This window comes from Petaurus breviceps, unplaced genomic scaffold (genome assembly GCF_028583685.1).
Source record: "Petaurus breviceps papuanus isolate PSGF00001 unplaced genomic scaffold, PetGlider_PUasm1.0 90847, whole genome shotgun sequence".
NCBI classification, from domain to species: Eukaryota; Metazoa; Chordata; class Mammalia; order Diprotodontia; family Petauridae; genus Petaurus; species Petaurus breviceps.
The window spans coordinates 18,255,568-18,261,832 of NW_027187360.1; positions in this window are offsets into that span (position 1 = coordinate 18,255,568).

Consider the following 6,265-nt stretch of genomic DNA (forward strand, 5'->3'; position numbering starts at 1 on the left):
TCTTCTTCTTCTTCTTCTTCTTCTTCTTCTTCTTCTTCTTCTTCTTCGGTCTTTATTAATTTGTTTACTTTTAGTTTACAAGATTCAGTTCCACAATTCCTTGAGTTTCAAATTTTCTCTCCCTCCCCTTCCTCCTGCCTCCCATGGCAGCATACAATAAAGTATAGGATCTGCAAATACTTTAACATTATACATTAGTCAGGTTATAAGGAAGGATTGTATCAGATGGAATGAACAATGGGAAAGAGGAAAAAAATCAAAAAAGAGAAAGAAAAAAGCAGGTAGTTTGCTTCAATCTGGATTCAAACTCAGTTCTTTCTCTGGATATAGACATGTCTTTCCATCATGAGACTTTAGGGGTTGACTTATAACCCTGAGTTGCTGAGAAGAGTCCAGTCTATCAAGGTTGGTCATCACACATATGTTGTGTCTGTAATTGTGTACAAATTTCTCCTGGTTCTACTCTTCTCACTCAGCATCAGTTCGTATAAGCCTCTCCAGATAAATATGAAGTCCATCTGCTCCTAGTTTCTTATAACACAATAGTATTCCATTACATGCATAAACCACAACTTGTTCAGCCATTCCCCAATTGATGTGTACCCCCTTAATTTCCAATTCTTTGATACCACAAAAAGACCTGCTATAAATACTCTTGTACATATGGGTCTTCATCCCACTTCTATGATCGCTTTGGGATGCAACCCTAGAAGAGGTATTGCTGGGTCAAAGAGTATGGAATTATTTAGAGTGTTTTGGGTATAATTCCAGATTGCTCTCCAGAATGGTTGAATTACTTCGCAGCTCCACCAGCAATGCATTACTGTTCCAATTTGTCCACATGCTCTCCAGCATTTGTCATTTTCCTGTTTTGTCATCTTAGCTAATCTGACTGGTGAGATGTGGTACCTCAGAATTGTTTTGATTTGCATTTCCCTAATCAATACTGATTTAGAACATTTTTTCATATGCTTATAGATATCTTTAATTTCTTCCTCGGAAAACTGCCTGTTCATATCCTTTGACAATTTATCAATTGGGGAATTATTTGTATTCTTACAGATTTGACTCAATTCTCTGTATATTTTAGAAATGATTCCTTTATCAGAGACATAGGTTGTAAAAATTCTTTCCCAATTTTCCACTTCCCTCCTAATCCTGTTTACATTGGTTTTGTTTGTAAAGAAGCTTTTCAATTTAAAGTAATCAAAATTATCCATTTTGCATTTTGTAATTCTCTCTAATTCTTGTTTGATCATAAAGTCTTCTTCCCTTGTTCATAAATCTGACAGGTAAACTATTTCTTTCTTTCCCAGATTGCTTACAGTATCATCCTTTATACCTAGATCATCCACCCATTTAGATTTGATTTTGGTATATGGTGTTAGATAATAGTCTCAGCCCAGTTTCTGCCATACTATATTCCAGTTTTCCCAGCAGTTTTTGTCAAATAGTGAGTTCTTATCCCAAAAACTGGGGTCTTTGGGTTTATCAAACAGTAGGTTACTGTAGTTATTGACTGCTGTGTCTCATGTACACAATCTATTCCATTGATCTACTACTCTATTCCTCAGCCAGTACCAAGTAGTTTTGAGAACTGCTGCTTTATAATACAGATTAAAAATCTGATATAGCTAGGCTGCCTTCCCTAGCATTTCTTTTCATTAATTCCCTTGATATTCTGGACCTTTTTTGTTCTTCCAAATGATTTTTTTTACTATCTTTTCTAACTCTATAAAGTAGTTTTTTGGTAAATTGATTGGTATTGCATTAAATATATCATTTAATTTAGGCAAAATTGTCATTTTTTAATATTAGCTCAACCTAGCCACAAGCAAATGATATTTTTTCTAATTAGTTAGAGCTAACTTTATTTGTGTGAAAAGTGTTTTGTAGTTGTGTTCATATAGTTCATATAGATCCTGGGTTTGTTTTCACATGTAGATCCCCAAATATTTTATAATGTTTACAGCAGCTTTAAATGGTATTTTTCTTTCTATCTCTTGCTGTTGAATTTCATTAGTAATATACAGGAATGCTGAGAATTTATGTGGGTGTATTTTATATACTGCAACTTTGCCAAATTTATTTATTGTCTCAAGAAGTTTTTTACTTGATTTTCTAGGATTCTCTAAGTATATCATCATATCATCTGCAAAGAATGATAGCTTGGTCTCTTCTTTGCCTTATTTGATCCCTTTGATTTCTTTTTCTTCTCTAATTGCTACTGCTAACATTTCTAATACCAGATTGAATAAGAGGGGTGATAGTAGCCATCCTTGTTTCACCAGTGATCTTATTGGAAATGCTTCTAGCTTCTCCACATTACATATAATACTTGCTGATGGTTTTAAATAGATGCTGCCTATTATTTTAAGGAAGGCTCCATTTATTCCTATTCTTTCTAGTGTTTTTAATAGGAATAAATATTTTGTCAAAAGCCTTTACTACATCCATTAAGATAATCATGTGGTTTTTGCTGGTTTTATTGTTGATATTATCAATTTTACTGATGGTTTTCCTAATATTAAACCATCCTTGCATTGCTGGAATAAATCCTACTTAATCAAAGTGTATTATTCTTGAGATAAGTTGATGTAGTCTTTTTGCTAATATTTTAAAATTTTTGCATCTACATTCATGAGGGAAATTGGTCTATAATTTTCTTTCTCTGTTTTGTTTCTTCCTGATATAGGTATCAGGTACCGTATTTGTTTCATAAAAAGAATTTCGTAGGACTCCTTCACTAATTTTCCCAAATAGTTTGTAGAGTATTGGAATAAATTGTTCTTTAAATGTTTGATAGAATTCACTAGCAAATCAATCTGGCCCTGGAGATTTTTTCCTAGGGAGTTCACTGATGACTTGTTTGATTTCTTTTTCTCAGATGGGTTTATTTAAATAATTTCCTGCCTTTTCAGTTAATCTGGGCAATTTATATTTTTGTAGGTATTTATCCATTTCACTAAGATTATCAAATTTATGTGCATATAATTGGGCAAAATAATTCCTAATTATAGTTTCAATTTCCCCTTCTTTGGAGGTAGAGTCACCCTTTTCGTTTTTGACACTCATAATTCGGTTTTCTTCTTTCTTTTTGTCATCATATTGACTAAGCATCTATCAATTTTATTGGTCTTTTTCATAAAACCAGATCTTGATTTTATTAATTAGTTTTCTTAATTTCAATTTTATTAATCTCCTTTAGTTTTCATTATTTCTAATTTAGTATTTAATTGTAGATTTTCAATTTGTTCTTTTTCTAGCTTTTTCAATTGCATGTCCAATTCATTGACCTCCCTTTTCTCTAATTTATTCATGTACACACTCTGGGATATAAAACTTCCCCTAAGAACTGCCTTTGCTGCATCCCACAAATTTTGGTATGTTGTTTCATCATTGTCATTCTCTTGAATGAAGTTACTTATTGTTTCTATGATTTCTTGTTTGACCCACTCATTCTTTAGGATTAAATTGTTTAGTTTCCAATTTGTTTTTAATCTGTCTTTCCATGGCCCGTTAGTGCATGTGATTTTTATTGCATCATGATCTGAGAATGATGCATTTAATATTTCTGCTTTTCTACATTGAATTGTGAGGTTTTTATGTCTTAGTATATGATCGATTTTTATATATGTGCCATGTACCGCTGAGAAGAAGGTATATTCCTTTTTGTCCCCATTCAGTTTTCCCCAGAGATCTATCATACCTACCCTCTCTAAAATTCTATTCACCTCCTTAATTTCTTTCTTGTTTATTTTGAGGTTGGATTTATCAAGTTCAGATAGGGGGAGATTAAGGTCTCCCACTAGTATAGTTTTACTATCCATTTCTTCCTCTAATTCCCTTACCTTCTCCTCTAGGAATCTGGATGCTATACCACTTGGTGCATATATGTCAAGTAATGATATTGCTTCATTCTCAATGGTACCTTTTAGTGAGATATATTTTCCTTCCTTATCTCTTTTAATTAGATCGATTTTTTCTTTTGCTTTATCTGAGATAAGGATTGGTACCATTGCTTTTTTTTTTTTTTACTTTAGCTGAGGCATGATATATTTTACTCCAGCCTTTTATCATTACTTTGTGTGTATCCCTCTGTTTCTGCTACGTTTCTTGTAAACAGCATATTGTAGGGTTATGGTTTTTATTCCATTCTGCTATCCACCTCCATTTTATGGGAGAGTTCATTCCATTCATGTTCACAGTTATGATTACTATCTGTTTCTTTTCCTCCATCCTATTCCCTTCCCTGTTTATGCTTATATTTCTCTCCCCTTCTCCCTTCCCCTCCTTAAAGAATTTTCCTTTTGAACACCTCTTCCCTCAGTATTCCCTTCTTATCAGCCCCCCTCCCTTTTCCTCTCCTTCCCCCTTACTTCTTCCCTCCCTTCTAACCACCCTACCCTTTGGTAGCCCTTCCCTCCTCCTACTGCCTGTAGAATATTTTCATACTTAATATAGTATGCTATTTCTTCTTCGCACCAAGAGTGACAGGAACAAATCTCATGCAAAGCTCCTCTCCCTCCCCTCTTTCTCTCTATTATGATATGTTTTGTGTCTCTTCTCCATAGAGTCCTATGCTTAACTGGTTCTGTTATTCCCTCCTTGCACCAGAACCAATGAGAGAAAGGCTCATATAATACTCATCTCCCTCCCTTCTTTCCCTCTGCTATATTGTTTTTATGCCTCGTTGTGTGGCATAATTTACCCTTTCCACTTCGTTCTTTCCTCTTCTTCCATTGCAGTCCCTTTGTAGCCATTAATAAGTTTTTTTATCATCATTTTGTGTAATTTATACTTATACCCTCTATTTGTCTATAGTTTGTTCTTATTTAATAACAGGGTGTGTGTGTGTGTGTGTGTGTGTGTGTGTGTTTTCCTTGTTTACTTTTCTATGTCTCTCTTGTGTTTCATAATTGGAGGTTGAATTTTCCATAAAGTCCTGCCTTTTTCATCAGGACGGTCTGGAAATCTGTTAAATCGTTGAATGACCATCTCCTTGCCTGGAAGAATATGCTCAGTTTCTCTGGGTAGCTGATCCTTGGTTATAACCAGAGCTCTTTTGCCTTGGAAAAATTGTATTCAACTTCCTCTGATCTTTCAGTATAGAAGCTGCCAGATCCTGTGCAATCCTCACTGTGGTTCCTCAATATTTGAATTGTTTCCTTCTGGCTGCTTGAAGTATTTTCTCCTTTACCTGGTAGTTCTCGAGTTTGGCCACAACATTTTGAGGACATTTCAATTTGGGATCTCTTTCAGGAGGTGTCCAGTATATTCTCTTTTTTACCCATTTTGAGGCAGGGTCCCATCCACAACCTTCCTCTAGGGCTCCCAAGCCTTTACTATATTTTCTGGGTCAGAGGGGGGGATTGGAGTAGCTGGGGTTCACTCTGCCATCCTGGTCCCTGGAGGTCCCGATGGGGGCTTTTTAAATTTCTGGGCTGTGGATTGGCAGTCCCAGGAGTAGTTGCTGCCCCTGCCAGGGGCCCTGCATTTGATTCTTACCCTGCTCTGTCCAGTACCAGCCCTGTGGTGATAGGCCTGGCAATGGCCCTTGTGGTTGGTGAGCCGACTTTCCACCACATTGATTAGGTCTCATCCCAGCCTGCCTCTCTCATCCAGTAGCTTCTTTTCTTATCCTATTCATTCAATCCACATTTATTACCCAAACAAGAATCTGCTAGTTATTATCTACCTACCAACAAAATACTCTCCTTCCTTCTTCAACAAGTTTAGTGACTGGCTCACAGTCTTTTTCTGTAGCCTAAGTCTTGTCTTCATACCTTATCATAGATTTTTGTATGCCCTAAATACTACAATTTACCATCCTTGACTTACTCATCCCATGACCTATTCTTCCAACCCACCTCAGCTATACACAGAGATGGTGATAACCTGGATCTTGCTATCACCTACAGATGCACCACTTTCCTGTTCATCAACTCTGAAAGTGTATTATCAAAATCTATTTTCATTTCATTTCTCCTCTCCCTTACAATCTCCAACTCTTTTTTTTCATCCTTACCATTGCTTCTAATCCCTCCACCACTGACCAACTGTAAGGGTTATGGGATTTAAAGATCTTCCATGCCCCATGGACGTGCTGACATAGCAGAGCAAGAGAAAGTGGAAAGCGAGAAAAAGTGAAAGCCGAGCTAACGGTCCTGCGGTTGGCGGTTGCCGGCGGTTGCGGTTGCGGTTGCGGCAGCAGCAGAGGCAGCGGCAGCGCGAAGCCCTTTTTTTTTTTTTTTTGAGTTAGGAC